This window comes from Protopterus annectens, chromosome 17.part0, assembly GCF_019279795.1.
Source record: "Protopterus annectens isolate FY-2018-M chromosome 17.part0, PAN1.0, whole genome shotgun sequence".
In the NCBI taxonomy this organism is placed as follows: Eukaryota; Metazoa; Chordata; order Ceratodontiformes; family Protopteridae; genus Protopterus; species Protopterus annectens.
Genome location: NC_056751.1, coordinates 259206764 through 259229477, shown reverse-complemented (window position 1 = coordinate 259229477; position 22714 = coordinate 259206764). Strand labels below are relative to the sequence as shown.

General features: G+C 39.8%; 1 protein-coding gene across 1 annotated transcript in view; it reads left to right on the top strand.

Moving 5' to 3' along the window:
* Nucleotides 1-22714, top strand: part of LGR4 (leucine rich repeat containing G protein-coupled receptor 4) — a 1155492-nt gene that overhangs the window by 327928 nt on the left and 804850 nt on the right. The window lies entirely within an intron of this gene.

Here is a 22714-nt window from a genome sequence, read left to right as displayed (position 1 = left end):
CGCTTTGGAGCCTTTGGCGGAGAGTGCTAGGCCGACGCAGCCATTTTGTTTAGCCCCTACCTACGACTCTGCAGAAAGAGATGGTGCTGCAGAAATACCTTCGGTTTCTGAAGGCGTCTTCAGACCGACGACGCTCACCATAAAAACGTATCCTAAGCTTAAGACTCGTATTAAACCTAAAAAGACTGCACTTCAGTCTCCAGTTCAAGGCCCCATGCCTAAGAAACAGATGCTTAAAATGGCTGAAGATTTGATCTCTTTAATCAGGGGTTCCCAACCCCCACCCGACAAAAGGCCTAGACAAGAGGAAGATTATGCCTCCTCTGATCAAGTGTCTATTTCCTCAGGCTCCTCTGAGGACCAAGATTACTCCTTCTCCCCTTATGAAGATTCTGATGCTGAGGATTCTATTCCCTCAGCTTCTCCTCCTGAAGACCACTCCTTTGAGGAAACTTTACACACTATGAGGGAACATTTTCACTGGGAAGATCAGGACTACTCTGACTCAGAGAAAAGGCTCAGAGAGTTTATTTTACTCCCCCAGCACAGACCACTTGCCATCCCCCCAGTTTTAGACATTGTGGATGATGTTTACTTAGAATCTAGTTTGAACCCAGATTCTCTGCCTCCTGCTCCAGCCAAACCAGACAGATACTATAGAGTGCCTGATTCCCACAAATTCCTTTATAAAAGCCCTGTTGCTGATCCAGAGACTCTCCCAGTGTCCCAAAGGGGCTAAGGCTTCTATGGCAAAAAATCCTGTACCCTCTGAAAGGGACTCCAGAGCACTAGACAGGTGGGGGAAAAAGGGTTGCACCTCAGCCACTCTAGCTATGAGAGCACTAAATTGCCAATTTCACATGCTTAAATATCAGCAATTTCTAATGTCTCAGTTAAAACAAAAAATGAGCACACTCCCTCAACAGTCTGAATTGAAAGAAATGCAGGATCTCTTGCATGCAACTGAACAGGTGGGCAAACATACTTTACAATGTGGGTTTGATTCTTTGGAGGCTTCCTGCAGAGCAGCTGTCACTGGGTCTGTTATACGTAGACATGCTTGGTTAAAGGAACAAACTCTGCCTGATCATGTTAAAGCAAAGCTTCTAGATGCTCCCTTACAACAGGATGTTCTATTTGGAGTTAAAGCAGAAGAAGTCTTAAAGAAAATGGAGGATAAGGCAAAATCATGCAGACAGTCAAAGATTTTCTACATGTACAGCCCCCTCGCTTCAGCAGAAATTGGCCAACAAAAAATTGGTCCTTTCCAGCTACTGACAGACCACAGAGGGGTAAATACAGACGTCCAAGAGGCAGAGGACAACCACAAGCCCAATACAAACCTCGACAATGGGGCACTGCAACACAGAAGGGAGGAGAAGACAGGTCCCAAATTACCAGAAGGCAAACTCAATGACTTGCACCTCATCTGGCCAAGCAACACTCTCTTGGCAGCACCCTTGGGAGGAAAACTCGCACTTTTTTCAGACAACTGGCACATTGTCACAAAGGACAAATGGGTCCTAGACATAATTTCACGAGAATACAGATTCCATTTCCACACCTTGCCAGTGAAAAGAGGAATGCCAAACCTGCCACAAAATCAATGGGCAGAGGCACAAAAACAAATTACAGCTCTCATGGACATGAGAGCCATTCAGCTGGTACCTACATGAGAGCAAGGCCAAGGATTTTACTCAAGACTCTTTCTAGTCCCCAGAAAGGGCAATGCCTAGAGACAAATTCTGGACCTTTCAATTCTAAACACCTTCTTACAAGTACCCAAATTCAAGATGCTAACACTACAGCAGCTTCTTCCCATGTTGGGCAAGAAAGCATGGCTAGTAACGTTGGACCTCAAGGAGGCATATCTGCATGTCCCTATCAGACAAAGTTGCAGAAGATACCACCGTTTCTTTGCAGGTTCAACCCATTACCAATTCTCTGCACTGCCCTTTGGCTTATCTACTGCGCCCAGGGTGTTCACTAAATGCCTGGTACCAGTAATTGCATACTGCAGACAAAGAGGAATTCAAATATACCCATACCTGGACGACTGCCTCATCCAAGCAGAAAGCAAGGACATCCTCTTACAACATCTGGCTTTTGTAAAACATCTTCTAAGTTGCCTGGGGTACACAGTAAACGAAAAGAAATCAAAACTAGTACCCTCACAAAATATGACATTCCTGGGTGCCAGCTTGAATGCAACGGCCCAGAAGGCTTATCTGACGCCAGACAAACTACAACTGACTCAATATTTCAAAACAATGGCAACAAAGACCCAACTCCCTGCAAGAAAAATTCTGCAGGCCTTGGGCTTCATGGCATCTTGCATACTACTAATACCATTTGCAAAGCTGCATATGAGGAAGTTACAGTGGTACCTAAAAAGCGTATGGTCTCAACACAGCCACAGCTTGGACACAGTGATATCTCTCATTCCCTGCCTACAACAGGAGTTTCTGTGGTGGTCACAGGCATGTCACCTCAACAAGGGTCAGCCTTTCACCTTGCCCCCAGCCAGGCAAACTATGACAACAGATGCATAGGACTACGCCTGGGGGCACACATGACAGGACACTGCGTTCAAGGCATATGGACTGCAGATCAAAGAAATCTGCACATCAATCAAAAAGAGATGCTAGCTGTACAGAATGCTCTGACAGCCTTCAAGAACCTATTACATCCAGGACAACTTACAATAAGGACGGACAACACCACAGTAATGTGGTACATAAACAAACAAGGGGGTACACACTCCTACCCTCTATGCAGGCAAGCAATGACCTTGTGGAACACAGTACTGGCTTACCAAGTTCAGTTACAAGCTCAATTCCTGCCAGGAAAAAAGAACACATTGGCAGACAACCTCAGCAGAAACATCATGGATCCCCACGAGTGGAAACTGGATCCACAAGTATTTGCAATGATAACTCAAAAATGGGGCCTTCCAGACATAGACCTGTTTGCCAGCCCCCAAAACTATCAGCCAACAAAATTTTGTACAAGGACACTTCATCATCAAGCTTGGAAAGTGGACGCACTGTCATTCAGTTGGAAAAACCTGACAGTATATGCCTTCCCTCCATTGCCTCTTCTCACAAAGGTGCTTCTGAAAGTCAGAAAGGAGAGACCACGACTGTTACTCATAGCCCCAGACTGGCCACGCCAGCACTGGTACCCACTATTAAGGAATATGGCCCAGGGCCCACCTTGGATTTTACCACAAATTGCCCATTTGCTCACACAGCAAAACAATCAGATTCTACACAGCCAGCTCAAAACCTTAAATCTGGCTGCATGGCAAATCAACTAAGCATCCAGCCAGCTCCTCTTTCCCAAGCAGTTATGGATGTTATTCTGGAAGCTAGGAGGCCCAGCACCAGGAAGGCCTACTCTGACAAATGGAAAAGGTTTTGCTCCTGGAACCAAGCTAAAGGCCAAAATACACTTCAGCTTCACATGCCTCAGATTCTACAGTATTTAACTGAGATGTTGCACAAAGGACTTTCTTTTTCTTTAATTAAAATCCATGCATCAGCTTTTTCAGCCCACTACAACATGGATCCACCCTTATTTTCACATCCACTTCTAAGGCAGTTCCTCAGAGGGGCATAAAACATTAGACCCCCCCCCCAGGAGAGCACCTACACCAACATGGGAACTCAATTTTGTTCTGGAAAAACTTACGCTACCTCCCTTTGAACCAGCTTTCTCTGCAGATCTACAGTTTCTATCATGGAAGACTGCCCTGCTGCTAGCAATAACTTCAACTAGAAGAGTCTCAGAGCTGCAGGCACTAATGGCAGCGGAACCTTTCCTCATTTTCCATCAAGACAGAGTTTCTCTACGAACTAATCCTTCCTTCATGCCTAAGGTGGTTTCCAGTGTGGCTTTAAATCAAACCACTTATCCACCTTCTTCCCCAATCCACAGAACAAAGGAGAAAGACTCCTGCATTCCTTGGACATTCACAGGCAACTTCGTTACTACTTGGATAAAACTAAGGTTTTCAGAAAATCTGACCAGCTCTTTGTATCCTATGCTACAGCTTCACAAGGGAAGGCTATATCAAAACAAACCATTTCCAAATGGATAGGACATTGCATTCATTTTTGCTATACCCATCATGGAAAACCAGTTCCTGCTACCATTAGGCCCCACTCTACCAGGGCAACAGCTACATCTACAGCCTTCCTCAGGGGGGTTCCAACCAAGGAGATTTTGGAAGCTGCAACTTGGAGTTCAGTACACACCTTTACCAAACACTATCACTTACCACTTTACTCTAAGACAAGAGCTGGCTTCGCCACTGCAGTTCTGCAGGGCCTTCTAGCCTCCTCTAACCCTCTATGACTCCTCCACCCATCCTTAGCTTTGGGATTCTACCCAAGTGTGATGACTGCAGCAGGGTAACACGATGAACATAGTACAGTTTTGTACCTACCATAAATGTAGATGTTCGAGTGTACACCCTGTTGCAGTCCAGGTTACCCTCCCTCCATCCCCTCTGATCTAACTGGCTAAATCTCTACAATACCTTCCTGATGTATTTGCTTATAGCTGGAGGGATTTTGTGTTTGTGCTAAAATTTCTTAAATTGGTACTAATTACTGACCACCTTTTTGGGGGCACCTGACATCTGGGGCAAGAAAAACTGAATAAAATGGTGTCGGATGCATTATATATACCCCTGGCGCACTGACGTCAGGGAAGAAGCGACAGCAACCGACGCCGGACCAAGACTTTGGAATTCCGGCCGACTGCGGGACCGCCTGACGACAGGATAACCCAAGTGTGATGACTGCAGCAGGGTGTACACTCGAACATCTACATTTATGGTAGATACAAAACTGTACTTTCTACAACAGTGATAGACATAAGAAGCAATAATGTTCATTGGTAAGAAATAGGTGCACAGGCACACACACCTGTCTGAACCTGTGGTTCCTGTCGTACTGAGCAGGATTACTATATCGCAACAACACATCATCAGTAGAGTAAAACCAGCCTGTCTCACAATGGTCTGAACCCAGCTCACGTTCCTTATTAGTGGGTGAACAATCCAACGTTTGGTGAATTCTGCTTCACAATGATAGGAAGAGCTGACATTGAAGGAATAAAAAGCGAAGTCACTATGAATGTTTGGCCGCCACAAGCCGGTTATCCCTGTGATAACATTTCTGACACTGCCTGCTTAAAACCCAAAAAGCCAGAAGGATGGTGATGCCCTGCTTTCGTGCTTTGTATTCATACTGAAAATCAAGATCAAGTGAGCTTTTGCCCTTCTGCTCCATGGGAGGTTTCTGTCCTTCCTGAGCTCTCCTTAGGACACCTGCATTACTCTTTGACAGGTGTACCGCCCCAGTCAAACTCCCCACCTGACACTGTCCCTGGAGTGTGTTGCGCCGGGCGCATGGAGTCAGAAGCGAGAGCCCCGGTGGGGCTTGCCCTCTCGCCTCACTGGGTAAGTGCAAAAATGATAAGGTAAGAGTAGTGATATTTCACCAGCGGCCAAGGCCCCTCACGTATTCTATACCTTCCATGTCTCATGTCAGAAGATTCTAGGTTTGGCTCCTGGCTGTCTCACCATTGTAAGAATTGATAAGACTGTACTGTACTGGAATTAACTGGAAACAACTGAAATGAGACTAAGGTTGCCAACCATCCGGAATTCTTTCGGATTGTCCAGAATTAAAAAACTCTGTTCGGAAAACGGCAATTGCCTTGTATTGTCCGGAAAAAAATAAAATAAGTTGTGGTTATGTCCGGGATATTATTTATTTATTTTTAATTAAAAGAAAATTAAGGGCATTCTTCTTTAAGAACGCCGTGTACGTCCAGTTGCACAGAGGCAGAAGACCAAAATGGGTCACAAACGCAGACGCCTGTTGTGTCTATGTAACGGATTGGTTTACGTCTTTGTCTTTCCTGCATGGAGTTTGAATTCCAGTCCATAAGCTGTTTTTTGGACTGCGCTGTGGACGATAATCATGAGATTCATTACCCTTGAAATTTTGTATGTTGTTAAAAACTATGAAGTTGGAATGAGGGATGAAGATATAAGGTAGTTCCAGTTTATAGGAACTGTTATTTATTGTGTGTGTTGTCGCGAATATGTAATCCAACACATCTAGATTTTGTTGTCTGAGGTTTTTAGTACTGTTTGATGTCCTGTTAGTTTGCATACAAGTTAGATTTATCATTTTTCTGACTTAACTAACTATACATTTCCCCAAGGGGATACTAGTTAAAAAAAAATGAGCAAACCGAGAATCTTCTATAGCCGTGCGTCTAGAAAGCATTCATTTTAGACCTGAAAATGTTAAAATATACCTTCATAGTTTGTGTTTAACAAGACAAAACAGCACTTTTACTGAATGACAGACTTGTTTTAGTCCCTATACATACTAAATGACCATACAGTCATTCAAATTTAATGGGCAACTATAAGAAACCACATTTTACTTATTCTTCAACACTTGCAATTTACAAAACCCGGATGTTGCTTACTTTTGCTTATTAATACTGACACAACAGACTCATGGGCATGAAGATTATTTTATTTCTTTTCTGTGGTAACTAGAATGGAAATCCCAACATAACTAATCCAGGCTCCATAAGACTAAATGTTAAAAAAATATATATAAAAAAATGATGCAGGTAATTAAATAAAACTGTTCACTTGCTTCTAAAATTTAACAAAACTATTAATTTTTGTGGTTACAATAAAAATATTTTGGTAACAGACAATGTCATTCATTAGCAAAATGAAGCAGTGTATATTTTCTGCCTGTGTTTTCACCAATGTAGATAAGTGTTTTGTGTATACTGTTTCCTTTACACTTCTGGCCTGGTGGCTTGAAAATGGTATTGAATCGGCCCACGTATCTCGTTATCAAATGGTACGTAAATACACATTTACAATTTTAATGCAATCTGAGGAGTAGCATATAACATATGATAAGTATTTACATAAGAACATATTCACAATGGATGTAACAGCAGTTGTGCCGTATTTATTATTTATTTTTGAACATATTTGCTGTGAACTTTATTAGTAAAGACTTACAAATCGAGATTGTGAGCACGTCCTTTACAGAAATAAACTACTACTACACGCCTGAAGTGGAAGTGGTGGAACGGTGCAATAGGATGCAGTGCAAGGGTATGCTGTCAAGTATTTGCAACTGTTCAGATAATGAATAAGTTCAACCTTGATTGAAAATATGCAACAAGAATAACATGCAGTCTGGTCAGAAGTACTTATTAACCAGTGAATTTAAAGCAATTACATTTATTCTCAACTGATATGAGATTTCAGCTTATTATTAATGGTTACTAATTTATCAGTTTGTCTAATTATATTCAGAGTATGACTTCAGCTTGCTTGAATTATTTTTTGAAATGCTGTTTTGGTTAAGTTTAGTTTATAAGCTGGTGTCATTTGTTGCTGTGCCTCAGAATAATAATGTAAAGTCTAAATAGGTTGTTCAGCGTACCTGTACGTTTCTGACTGTGTGACATAGGCTGTATCAGATTGTAGAGAATGTAGTTAAACTGTAGGCTTGTGAACTTTTTTGTAACTTTCAGGTGCATAGGCAACTGAAAGTGTAGTAAACCAGTTGTATGCAGTTTTGGATACTGTATGTCTTGGGCTGACTTGAACTCTTATAGGGAAGGAGTATTCCACAGTATGTAGATGGATTGCTGATACTGTGTTGTATTTTAAGGAGGTGGGGTACTGCAGTCCTGATTATTCTCCTTTGGATGAGATGCCTAGTAACTATGATCCTGTTTTCAGTTTGCCATCCATCCCCTATTCAATATTACCAGTTTACCATTTTTAATGTAATATAGGCAATTTATTCTTCAAGGGCAGACGGCAGCCAGGCACTAAATTTGTAGATGAAACACTGAAATATAAAGTTGTTTGCTAGCAGCAACCTTTTCATTAGTTACCGCTCTCTTTAAAGTGGGATTATTCAGTTGACCTTTACTTCTGCAGAGATTGTCATTACAATCCACCAGTATCAGTCAATATGCACAGAACTTTGACATTTATGGTTGAAATATTCAGAACTGTGCAGTTTTGTCACTATTGGGACATATGTTTTTGTTTCATTGCTTACTGGAAAAATGCTCAAAACTATAAATTTAAAACATGCTGTAACAAGTGGTGCTGTATTATACAAGAGATATAATTTAATTATATATTATAATTTAATACAATCAGGAAGGTGAATCAAATAACTTTTGCATAGTCCTAAAATGTGCGCAAGGGGCCTGTGATTTGAAAACAACCCAAAGGTAGACTTAATCTGCCACTGGCCAAATGCATTTTCTTTTGAATGTGGGCTTCAATGCTGTTTCAGTGAATGTGAGTTTTAATGCCAAGTCTGTTTTCATTGTGAGACTATTACTTTGTTTAGCAAATGTCTGTCAGTGTTTGTGCTATAAAATTCAAAATAAACGTTTCAAATTAAATCTAAATATCTGTAATCATTGTAGAAGTAAAGCAGAAAACAGCATGCACACTGAGAGTTTTGAACAGTGTTTATAGCAAGCAGCTGGGGAGAAATGCAATTAATGTATTCGGCATGCATCAAAATAAGTCGGGCTAAATATAAAAATTAGAAAACTATATGCGAAGTAGAAACTACTAACTGACTGCAACTTTTTTTCCCCCTTCAAGTAATGGGACACTGGAATGGAGTGTGTGTTTGTGTGTGTATTTGTGTGTGGGGGTGGGGGTGGTGGTACCAAAATTACATGCATTTTGCTTTCACATACTTGTCCAGAATTTTTTACATGAAAAGTTGGCAACCTTAAATGAGACTGAAACTTATCTGTTAATTACCCAAACTTGTACTGAACAGGTGCCAGTCTCTCCATTATGGGCCAAGTCTTGTGTGCTTTTCAGAATGAATTCTCCAAACACTGTAGTTAATTCAATAAGGCTTTATTAGATGGTCACAATATCCGAATACTGTCTTCATTAACAATGATGATAAATAATAACAATCTGTAGAAATTCTAGGGTGCTGATCAGTATCCAGAGTTACTGCACGTCATATTTTGATTGTCCTGAACAACGTAAACGGAAATGGTCTTTATTTGACCTGTCTTTTGTACTCAGGCTCGTGTATCTGTATTGTAGCTTAATCTTCTCTGTAATGAAAGAATGAACAAACTAATGTTAACTGAACTGCTATCCTGAATGCGATATATTGTATTGCTTCAGTCCAGTGATTTTCCTTTGTAAACCGCATTTACTCCCCCTAACCTTGGTTGTCTCGTATGTGTTTTTATTTAACATTCCATTAAGGAACATTCTGTACCTGGCAAGATTGTATCTTTCCTGTGAGAAAAGAACATTCTGTATTTCTGTATTTTCTGCACATTTCATGCTTATCCTTCCTTTCTAATAAACTGTCTTTCTCTGAAACTGAATGCATACTTGTCCGACACTACATATTTTACCTTTTAGTCTGCATAATGCCTAATAACTACTTTAAAATGGAGGTTCCGAATCTAAAAATTGTGATAGATTATGCATGTTTTGCACAGCACAGTTGTTTTTTTGTTGGTGGAAAAGGTATTTCCCCATTGTTTTATTTATTTACTTATTTTTGTTTTGTATACATCGTGAAGCACATTGCACGTAGTAAACCACTTGGCTCCCCCTTGGCAGTACTCGCAAAGTCTTAGTCCCTGCATTCATTTCAGTTTGTATAAGTAATTTCTTAAGTGTTGTTAATTTGTCTTTTGTTACAGAGACAGTATGTCCGATGATCCCACTTTGTTGAGTATATATATAATACTCGCACCATCATGTTCCATGATTGCTGTCCTGAGATTTCTCGCCCTTTCTCCTCAAAAAGTCATCCATTTTTCTTTTTTCCTTCAGTTTTCCTTCTGCAGTGTTATGCTGCCCAGATTAACCTGCGTGAATGTTTCATCACAAACATTTTTTGTTGATGGCCATAAGCTGTTTCTGTACATCATACTATAAGACGCAGCATACCAGAAGGAGATTTTGTGTTTCTGCAGTTCTACAGAAAAGCTTTACCCTCTGCATTACATTTAAACGTGTATTATTGATAACTATTTGAAATGCTGGCATCCCCTAGAGCGAGTTCCGAAACATAGACTGAATGGCCAAAACAGCCGACTTGCATATACCAAGTCTGAGATGACCATTTCTTGGAATATTCCCTTTTCTCTGAGATAATGGCAATCTTGTAGTTATTATATATAAATTAGGGTGTGTGTGTGGGGGGACTTGAGCATCTCCAAAAAAAAAAATTTTAAAGAGAAGAGTGGTGATAGAGATTCACTCTTCTGCAGTTTGGGCCTTTTTTTCTGCTTGTCTGCACTCTGCATTTTGAGTACCGACATTTCAGTAGGGAGCTGTATCACGTGTGTGTGCTTTACACCCTGTAATACATTAGTTTTAATACCAAAAAAAAAAAATGTCCATGACCTTACAGGTTTGTTATTGAAGGGTCAAATAAGTAAGAAAGGATTGTGTTTTTTTGTTTTTAGGCTGTTGGAAGAGGGAAAAAAAGCAAAAACAAAGCTAACCTCTATGCTTTAAATGAAGGAAAGCAAATAGTTCATTTACCAGATTGTCAAAGTAGAGAGACTTGGTTGTTGTTTTGCCTTCTACTTTTATGAACATAAATGTTGGAGCAAGCATGAGCCGAATGATAATTGATAACAAAGATCAAAAACTGTTTACAGAGTCTGCCTTTAGACCTTCATAAGCAGACAAACAGCTGTTGTGGAAACTGTCTCTGTGTTATGTTGGGATGTACTTAAGGAATAAATTCTCATTTGGTTGAATTATCTGTGATGTGTCAAGCAAAGTAATGATTCATTCGCATTATTTCCTTACCTACAGAGGTCACTTGATTTTAGTGAATGAGCTTGATAAATTCTGCCCCATGTTAGTTCAGCCAAGAAGCCCCAGTACATTGCTAACCAGATTTATGTGCATGTTGATAATGTACCCATTACCCTGCTGGCTTTTGTTGCAATACTGAACTGTTTGTTTGGGACAAAGGAATGTAGTGTTAAGTGTTATTTAGAGGTAATGCCATCGTACTGGAGAAAATGGTCTGACAGTGCATCTAATTTTTTTTTGTGTGTGCTGTCCACATGAAACTGTATTTGTCATATATCTATTTGAAACTATATTTGTCATAAATTGCTCTGCTGTGTCAAATGCCTTTTGAAGTGAAATAAGTGTCTTTATTAGTCCTAAGGCTAAGTCCTGTCCCCCAATCACAAAGCCTTCAGAACTTCAAGTCACTTACTCAGATCAAAGCTTCGAGATGATTACTTTAAAGGGACCTTTATGTCTAGTGGGCTTTATCCAGGAAAAAAAACTGGCATTGTTGTAGCCCAAGTACCATACTACCTTAGCTGCCACCTTTTACCCATTTGCTTGTTTTTTTTCCCAAATCTTTTTTTAAGACAGTCTGGCCCTATTCCCTACTTTTGTACTTGTCATCTTTGAGAAGACTCCATTTTCACACACACACTCACACACACACACACACACACACACACACACACACACTGGTCATGTTAGTCTGATTTGAACGTGTTATACAAGTCTCAGATTTGGTGACTTTTTTCAGATGACTGTTATTCTGTACATGGTCTGGTAGAAGTGTCACATGTTATGTAACCAGTAAGACTTCTATCACATGTTTTGGGACCACTCAACTAGCAAACTTTCCAAGGTTTTCTTCTCCTTTTGCCCCATCCTGCAGTGCACCTTAGTAGCATCTGTCAGCAGTTCTTCTCTAGAGTGAAAAGTGGAATGCCGTGTGGCAAGCAAATACTGCTTGCCAATAGGCACAACAAATGCTTTTATTGGTTAGAGCCTGAACACAATATTACTAGCTGCTGTTTGCATGTTATGGACACCACAAAGCAACATAATCAGAAAACACTGAAATATTTCCTCCTTTCCTGAAGACTGGAGGGTAAGGTTTAATTGCTCTCTCTCTCATCCCATGATGATTTTCTGTTCTGTTAGATCACATAGGAAGCACTATTTTTTTTTTTCTTGTTGACATTACACTAGAAAGACTCAGCATTGTAGAAATCACTTTATGCTTATCCTGTGGTTGATCATGCTGTTTTGACAAAGTTGGTGGACTTTACCTAATTTTGCCCGTTATTGGCCCTGATGTCGGTTCCACATCTGTCTCTAGCATGACTTTCTTCAGCTTTTGCCTGCATTGACAGGTAAGGTGTATGTTCTCTTGAGGCTGACTTGTGCAGTATTCGTTCTCTGGATGATCATCTGGGTAATATTAGCCTTCCCAATGAAGGGTTGTCTGGTGTTGACCATTATTCTGTAGTACCAGTGTTGGCATAGTAGTGATCATTTTTGACACTGCTGGTATTATGGTCACTACATGTATTGCATGCTGTTCCCAGGACCCCCCAAGGTTTCCACTGGAGTCTTCTCTGGATGGTCAAGACTGCAGTGTTTTACCCCACCAGTAGTTATACATGGTATTCTCAGCTCTTCTATTTGAAATGTTTTTTTTTTATAAGCACATCAGCCAACCAGTTGCCATCCTAAATATATTTAGAGGGTCATCCACTTTGGAGCCCACCTCATTAAAAGAGCCCCAAAATATATGCATTTGACTTGCCACCTAGAACTTGCTATTGTTTCTCGCTCTGTAATTTCTCCAAGTCTTTTGGGTTACGCTGGTTTAATTTCTCCAAGCATTTTGTTCCCAGGACCCCCCAAGGTTTCCACTGGAGTCTTCTCTGGATGGTCAAGACTGCAGTGTTTTACCCCACCAGTAGTTATACATGGTATTCTCAGCTCTTCTATTTGAAATGTTTTTTTTTATAAGCACATCAGCCAACCAGTTGCCATCCTAAATATATTTAGAGGGTCATCCACTTTGGAGCCCACCTCATTAAAAGAGCCCCAAAATATATGCATTTGACTTGCCACCTAGAACTTGCTATTGTTTCTCGTTCTGTAATTTCTCCAAGTCTTTTGGGTTACGCTGGTTTAATTTCTCCAAGCATTTTGGGTTTCCAAAACCATGATGGGAATGGACCCCATTCCTCAGACAAAGTACGATTAAAGTTCATGAAATTAGTATTGTTTCAGTCTTGTTAGTCAGAAGTGCTATTCGCAGAACCTGCAATGTGCCCAGAATTGATCCCCTGCAATTCGTACTGAGTTACATGTATTGGTAATGTATCCAAGTACGATTGTAAAGTCTTTTTTATAAGACCCATTGTTCCTACTAGTATTGGGACTATCTGGGTATCCTTCTTACACATTGCCTTCGTTTCTGCATGTAGATCCTGGTATTTTATGATTTTGTGTCTCTGTATGCAAAACACTATTGTCACTGGGTATAGGAATTTCAGTGATCAATGCTACTTTCGTCGTCTTCTCCTGGACTACTTTATCTGGTTTTCGCACATCTGTTTTTTGAACTGTTGGTAATGAGTGATCACATGTGATATAAATTGCACAATCCCCAGTGCAACAGTCTTGCCACATTATTATTGCCTTTCAGTATACAGTTGTCCTGCCATTAGTGTATCACTCCCAGCAACAAGATGTGCGACTGTTTCCAATTTTTTTTTTTTTTACAAAACCTGCAGTTGGCTGTTATTCTCACACGTTCAATGGACTTTGTGAACCATCATGTATGTAGTCCACTATCCTGGGCCGTTAATATTAACCCTTCATCTTTTGTTTTAAATTCACCTCTCCTTAACCATTCCTGCATTCGATCCTGATTGACATGAGGTTGTTCCAAGAATTTTCTGAACTTGCAGCTGTATTTATGCATTTTCCATATTTCTTGCCTTCTCATCTGACCCTTCACCTTATATTCTTTCATTTCTTGGCACATTCAGTTGCTCCCTAATTTTTATCTACTTCTGGTTTGATTTAAATTCCCGCTTGACACCAATATGCTTCTGCTAAAGTAAGCAGGGAAGTCATCTTAGACTTATTCTCCTCATTTTTTTAAAATGTTCACTACATTTGGATCCTGTGAGGTCAGCAGATATATGTATGCAGTCCTGTGATTGCAGATCTGTACATGTAATCAAGTTTCGAGGAGGCCTATACCTTCTTCAGAAAGGGGATATATAATTTTGGTATACACTGATTTTTTTTTTTTTTATAACTCATTTGATAAGCATGAAGCATTTTTCTCGTTTTCCTGTCCAGCTGATCCAGTACCTTTTGGGGCCAGTTGATCACTCCAAAACAAGTTAGGACAAGAAAAGCAAATTGGTTTGTTGCCTGGACTTTGTTCCTAGATGTCAAAGCTGTTTTCCATATTAATTTTAGTCTTCTAAAATGTTCCTTACTAAGTTTTATTTGCATTTGTTCATGTTTTATTGTTGATTCTTCATCATTTCCCAAGTATTTATTATACACTCCCTCTTGCTCAAGTTCTTTTATATCACATTCGTGTTCCAGACTGATATTTTTTTTTTGTTCTGCAACTTTGCTGCTTTAAAGGTTGCTATTGCACATTTATCAAGACCAAATGACATTCTTATATCATCTGGTAAAGTTTTGATCACTTGTAGTTGTACTTTCAGTTCCTCATCTGGCAAACTATAGTTTTAAGTCATCCACAAAAGATAAGTCTTTACACTTTGTTTTTTTCTGGGAGCCAAATTGTAGCCATGACCTAATGTGTTAGCTTAATGGGTTAAGGACAAGACAAAAGAGCAGTTTTACAGAGTCAGTCTGGAATATCCCCATTTGAATTTTTATCCCTGGAATAATAATTTCTTCTTTATCGTGGCTTAACTGCAAAGTGGTTTGCCACTGTTTTGTGGTTGCAATAATGTAATCAGTGTAGCGTGTATCTTATATTTTTTAAGCACTCTTTTTTTTTTTTCCCATGAAAGTAGGATGCTGTCAGATGCTCTTTTGTAGTCAGTCCATGTCATACTTAGATTCTTCCCCTTTTTACAGTCCTCCATTATGACTTTAACAACAAATGATCCTTTGTTCCATATGACTTTCTTTTGTTACTCTTTTGTTCTGTTGCCATGATTAAATTTTCTTCTAAATGACTATAAACTCTATAAGCATCAGTTCCAGTGTATAGTTTATGCATCACTGGAAGGCAAGTTATTGGCCTGTAGTTTTTAGGATAGATTGCAGGTTTGCTCTTAAGGAGGAGTATTGTTTTTCCTTCTAACTAGGCTAGCATCTGTTTGGGGCGCGCATATAAATAGTTTTTACTTGTAGCTAAATTTTCACATAAAGATGTTAATACTTTTAGCCAGAAGGTGATACTGCATTTGGGCCTGGGATTTTCCATTTAGGAGCTTTTCTTAGTTTTTGTTTCAACGTTTCTGGCCGTTACTTAATCCCATTTCATATCCTGTACATTTTAACTTTTTAGTCTTTCTTTTACTACTTCTATCTGTTTAGCATCATTATGTTCCACAGAATCCTCGTAGATATTTCTCCAAAATGTATCTATTTCTTCTTTTTTTGGTGGTGGTTCAGTTCCTTTTGCCTTGTTCCCCAGTCCTCTATAAAATTTTTTGGGTCATCAATAAATTGCTTATTTTATACTTTCCCTTCATATTTGTCTGCATATCTTCTAAGTTTTTCTGCCTGTGCTGATATCTTTAGTTTAATTTATTTTCAATAGTATATGCTAGATCCTGATCTGTTCTGATACTGCGTGTTATTTTACCCTTGTGATTGTCTTGATGATGATGGAATTGCTTCTCCCTCCTCTCCTGACGACCCCATATTTAATTACATAGTACAGTTTATGCAGTAAAAAGATGGATGAACCAAGTGAATCTACTCCCTCTGTGTAGCATGGAATTCGGCACACATGCTACCTTTCTGAGCAGCCCTTCTGGGTGACACAATACCGAACTGATTTAAAAGATGTGACCAGTATTGGCTTGGAGAACCTAGGTTGTGTGGTTCCAGTGTACAAGAACAACTAGGTTTTTGCCTGCCAGGACTGCATAGTGTTTGGAGACCTCCTAACTGATGACCTTGACATTAGGAGTTTCATCTATAGGATTGAGGCTAGCAGGATTTAGCCAAACGTCTAAAAACGTTCCTAGGCTACCTAAGCCCAGCATCTATGAACATTCCTAAACTTCCTCAACCCCTCCCCTTTACTGTAATGCTAGATGCCTAAGAACCACTCTCCAGATCTCTTTAGACATTTTTAAAGTTGGTCATGTCTAGAAGAATGACCCCAAGCTACCATTTTCTTATCTGTGATTCTTGAACAATTTTCTTGGGTCTGATTCTTCCTGTGTTGAAGATGCATTCAGGTCCGTTCATTTCTGTTTGCCGTCTGCTGTTTCCAGTGGTTTGTTGTTGTTTTTAGCTAGTTCTTTTGATTGATGCAGGCAGGTCTCCCCTTCTGCACCCTTTGCTCGATGCCATTTCCTTGGCAGTGGATGAAAAACAAAAGTCCCATTGATTTGCAGTTTTTTTAAATTTTCTCCACGTTTATGTGACCATCGAGTTAGTATATATATCTGTCTATTGTATGCATACCCCCCCACACACACACATAACGGGAATGTTGGCTGCACACCTTGCAAAAAAAAAAAATCTTATTTTTGAAATTTGCAACCATATGCCAGTTTTACATGTGATTTGAAACTGCAGCTACTTGCATCTTGATGAGATTTAGTGGAAATGGTAATGTTTCACGTATATATTGCATAAGTAACAGTGGGCACAGATATAATTATGTTACCTGATGGGTAGAAGCATCTGTGCATAAGTAGCAAATTTTAGCCAAATGTAGCGTTCTCATTTTTGTTTTTATTAGAATGCTTTGTTTGTGTCATGCTCTTGTGAGAGAGGAAAAAACACCAATCTTCTTATTGGTGAGGGACGCACCCACAAAGACATGACAGAACCACGGAGGGACAGAGTGGGACACACACAGACACACACACACACACACACACACACACACACACACACACACACACACACACTCCCTAACACTATGTCCTCTGGAGTGGAGAGTAAGGAGGGTGAGTTCAGTGAGGCAAGAAAACAGTAGGGAAGGGAACAAATGGCATACTGTGAATTAAGGTACAGTAGGAGTTTTTAGTGAAAACAGAGAAACTGGACTTTGGAAAAACATTTCGGCAATTACAACACTTGTGAACGGGAACTGGAAGAGATGCGACTCAACAGAGAATGTACCATGACACTACATCATTTCCTCCACACACACAAACGCACACATTTCCCTACATTTCCCTCACACATACACTCTCCAACCCTACACACTCTGGAGTGGACAGCAGGCGGGTGATTTCAGTGGGTTAAGAGAACAGCAGATATGGAAACAAATGACTCAGCAGGAGTTTTTAGTGAAAACAGGCAAACTGAACTTTGGAAAAAAAAAATCTGGTGATTCTTTGTGTTTTTTCCGCTGTCTCGCTAATGACAGTGGGACAGTATTTTACTTAGACTAAAAATAATGACAGAGGGACAATATTTTAGTCTTTAAGTAAAATATTGTCCCTCTGTCATTAGCGAGACAGTGGAAAAAACACAGAGCTTAATATACATTCAAGGAGGGAGTGAGCTATTTTTTACAGTGGAAATTTGCATTATGGGTTTTGTGGCCCAGATGATGCACAATTTTCCATAGTTCCAGGCCTGCAGAGAAGTGCATTCAAACAATGTCTTTAAAAGTAATCTGTAATGGATGAAAACTGGATGTCAGTGTAGGCTTGCAGGATGCAGTTTTAGCTTGTGTGGCAAATCTAGTTTGTATGTAGGAAACGATGCAAAAAAAAAAAAAATGAACCCATTTCTCACCTATATCAAATTTTGACTCCTAATATTGTCTCAGAAATACACATCCTTAGTACTGCATCTCTAGGGCTAGATGTTCAGTGCAGTGGTGAGTTCATGTCACTGTTCAAGGGTTCACTATTGTGTTGGGGTTCTTGCCCATTATGAATAACATACAAATGATGACCAAGCATTCCAGTGTATCCTATCTTGCTTGGAGCGAGGGCAATGATGTAGGTGCACAGGTGTTTGAGACAGTTTGGATCCAAAGGATGAAAAGATGCGTGGGGTTCTTGGCCATTATGAATGGTATACAGAGATGAACAAGCATTCCAGGGCATCCCGTCTTTCCCAGTAACAGATGTGTGGAACCAACTGGATTAGAAGGATAATAAGATGCTGGCCTGGACATCAAGTGAGCATGACAAGTTACTCTTTCTCTGGAAGCAGTACTCCAGACATTTCATATTTCTGCAGTGTCTTTAACTATGAAAGACAGGAAAACTTCTCAAGGTAATTCCAGTTATTCATTCATTCATTCCGTCACTGACAGTGTGATACATCACTGAAGCTCAATATACAATCAATCAGAGGGACACTATTTTACTTAATACTAAAAAATTGTCTTGTCATTCGGCTTTTCCCGGTTAGGGTTCGCCACAGTGGAACTCCGGTCTGCTAATGATTGGCAGTAGATTTTTACGAACGCCGAGGTGCTAGCTCGACGTTCAACCTTCAACGAAGGCATACCCATTTACGCATGTCTTTCGAATGCCCACCCAACCGCGGGGAGGACATGCAGACTCCACACAGAAGGCACTCCTCTTCACTGGAGCCTAGAATCGAAGGGGAAAACCTCTTAGTGTGAGGCAACAATGCTTAGTACTAAAAAATAAAAATATAAAAAAGATTTTTTTTTTTTAATTAAGAATGTTTTTTATTCAGTCGCTCTAAAAAGTAAAAAAAAAAAAGTAAAATAAGGAATAAGAGTGAAAACTTTGCAAAAAAACACACACAAGCTGATTTCAGAAAAGTATTTGAGGTTGGTCTTGCTGATTCCTGCTACTGTTTTTGGTTTTCATTGCCATAATCAGCAAGACCAACCTCAAATGGTTTACTGAAATCAGATTGTCTGAACTTCTTCTGCAAAGTTTTCACTCTTTTTTTTTTTTACTGTTTAGAGCAACTGAATGGATGCTGTGGTGGTGCAGCGGTTAGCATTGTCACCTTACAGCAAGAGGTTCTCCCATTCGATTCTCGGCTGGAGCACCTTCTGTGTGGAGTCTGCATGTCCTCCCCGCGGTTGAGTGACATTAAAGACATGCAGGTAGGTGTGAGCGTGAATGGGCGTGCCTTTGTTGAAGGTTGGGCGTCGGGCTGGCAACTCAGCACTGTAAATATCCACTGCCAATCATGAGCGGACCGGAGTTCCGCTGTGGCAACCCCTAACCGGGAAAAGTCGAAAGTCATTTTAGACCAACTGAATAAAAAGCATTCTTTATTAAAAAAAAAACTTTTTTATAGTTTTATTATTGTATCATTTCATCAGACTAAATTTATTATTCATATTTTATAACATTTTACTTTTTTTTTTGCATTCTGACAGCTGCATATTGATAACCCCCTAACTGAACCGCAGTGTTTTTGTTTCTACACAAAGCGCACATTTGCATAGTAGCCCATAAAACTGCTTTTGGTCATGACCCCATTTTATAATGGCATGAAGTCTTCTTTTGCATTTATGCTACTGTCATTGAAACTGAGTGTGATGGGATCTAATGCTGTGTACAGTAGCACATATTTAAGATAAGACTCAGCATTGACTTGTAGCCACGGGGGGAGGGGTCACACAGGATGAGTCATGCTAAGTTGTTCGCCATTAAATTTGTTATGATAGTATGTAGCCTGTATGTTATTGCTTGTTTTAATTGGTGTTATGACTCAGTAGCACTTGTATCTCTAAATCTGAGTATTAACAGGCTTGGCAGTGGTCTTTAAGAGTAACGGCAGTGTCGGAAAGAGGAGCACTTTATCTTCACAACAGAAGTCCTTCATACTCCAGACAGTTTGTAGTAATGGTGAATTTTTGTATAGCTTAATTTTTTTAGTTATGCATGTACAAATAAATAGGTCAAACTTAAGTAAATTAATAAATCTAGGAGAATCAAGTCAAAATCTGAGAGACAAAATCATAACATTATGCCTAAATCGTAGCACTTGAGAGGTATGGTAGTGCTGGTCTTAGAGGACAAAAGCCTAGATTTATCTTTTATCTTCATGCTGATTTGTTTGTTGCCTAGGTATTGTCATGGCATTTAGTTGTTAGCTCTCCTCATACTCTCAACACATAAGAACAAGAAATCTGGACATGGCTAAGAAATATTTGAGAAACAAAAGCCGAAAACCAGGGACACATCTTCAATTTTGCTCTTGTGAACTTAGCTGCTAGAGGAATAGGTCTTGCATTAGCATGCATTTTCTGAAAGATATGAAGTCTAAAACTGAAATGTACGTCGTTGAGGACTGAAGTCACTAAGTAATTGTCAAGAAAACCACAATTACTATTAGGAGTAGACTGAAAAAAAGGCAAAAATCTGGACACTTGAAAGGTATGCTCTCCATTTGGAGAGAATTCTGTTTTACCTTGCATCTGACATTTCCACTTTTGCCTAGGCTAAGGTAAAGTGCACAGTGGCTGTGATGTCACTTCAGAAGGGTTCTCCAGTACAAACCCTGGAAATTACAGACTCATCAGTCTAATGAGCCTTATCTGTAAGGTCATGGAACGGGTTGCAAATGACCAGGTAAACTAAAATATTAAAACTCTTGCAGCATTTTCCTCTAAGCGGTCTGACTTTAAGGGTAGATCCTGTCTAATAAATCTGGTAATTTTGTTTTGAGAAGGTGACACGAGCCATGGGCTATTGTCACACTGTCCAGAGCCTCACCAAGGCATTTGATACCATGCCACATGTTAAAGGAGAACCACACCCATGTTTATTTCATTATGGTTTGGTGTGTTCTACATTTCAACACCACAAAACACCACTCAGACTATTTACAGGTTTTTAAATATTTTTATATATAATTTCTGAGTCTGACGACATGGGGTCTATCATCCTGAAGTGATCCTGATTGTTTAATCTGCCTGTAGGTATCCCACAGTGCAGTGTTTGTAAAAAAAAATGTACATCATGCAGACTTCTTTCTTCGTTAAGCTCCTGTCACTTCATTGATTTTTCATGCATACACTACTGTCTTTCAGTCAGATATTTTTAAGTAACACTTCATGCCATTCAATGACTACCTAAAACACAAACTTTCAAAGTGATTTTTACTGCTGCTTCTTGTTAGAATCACTAAAGTGCAGTTTTGTGAAGCCTGAATTGTACTACTTCGACTTATCTCCCATCCCCCTCACACCTAACTTCAAGCTGTCAAAGTGCTAAGGATAATTTGAGCTGTTACCTGCTGTGATTGACAGCTCACAGCAAGAGACTTGACTTGTGTACAGTTTCTGCCTACTAGCCTTTACTTTTTGTATGGATAGGGGAAGGACCAGGGAGATGTGACATCACAGCATGGATAGGTTTTAGGACAGTCATGGTGATGTCAATTTGGGGAGGGAATTGGCCAGAAAACTGCCTGTATTCCTTGGCCTTAATGACATCAGTGAATTGGAGACTGCAGCAAACTTTTCCAGGGCAGGATAAAAGTTTTTTGAAAGTGAAACCACCACAGTACAGAAAGGTACTGTTCTAGTGGAGAGAAACAGTCAATTAAAATATTTTAAATGCTGTATTGTTTACTCATAACACTGACTGTAAATAAGGAGAAAAAGAACAGAGAAGTTGACTATTTAATAATAGAATCCCATTGCTGTCCTTTAACGTGATCCTGGTGTAGTTAAGTGGATAGCAGATTGGCTGGGAAAAAACGCATATAGTATGGATGGTAGGCACATCCTCAGAGCATGAAAGTAACCAGTTGGATTCGTTGGGGATCTGTGCTAGGACCTCTGTTATTCAGCATGTACTTCTCTGATTTTCATATAAAAAATGGAGATCACTTGTTATTGAAGTTTGCGTATGGTTGTAAACTGGTTGTCATACTCAAATTCCTATCAGATGTGTAGAAGCTGCACCTTGAACTTGTACGTTAAGTGATGGTGCTCAGAAAATGGGCTAAAACTAAATGCTAAAAATGTGTTTTGTTGAATTTGGCAAGCAACCCACTGCATTTGGCTTGTAATATAAAAAAAACACCCTGCTCCAAAATGAAAATGATAGAGACCTGAGGACATAGGTAGATAATGACTTGTCCTGTCATGTTGCAACCGTGGTTAGGAAGTCCTTCTGCCTGAGACAGCTGATCACAAAGGGTATCTCCTGTAAATCATTACCTGTCTGTATTACAGTCAGGCCTATCAATGAATATAGTGCCCCATTTGGTATGCATCTTACTAGACTTGTCAAGTTGTTGGAGAGACCACAAAGGTTCTTGACAAAAAAAGATCATGGGCCTAAATGAGATGCTGGAGGCTTTGTCCCCTGTACTTAATGTCCTCTTAACTCCTTAGGACTCCTCTTTACTTTGTCTTCTGGGCCATTAGGGATCCGACAATCCAAGACCTCTTATCTCCACAAATCAAGCAATTCAGTGAACACTGGGAGCAGAGATCTAAACCTGCTTCACCAAGTAAATAAACAATGGCGATGGCAAGCGAGAGATTTGTCATGCAATGATTACCTCTTCTCTGGAGCAAGCTTCTACTCCAGATGAAGCAATGTGACACACTGTCTTTTTTTTTTATTTTAAAAGGAATTGGACAGTTGAATGGGTATTCATAAATTCAGCTTGGCTTGACTAGCGTAC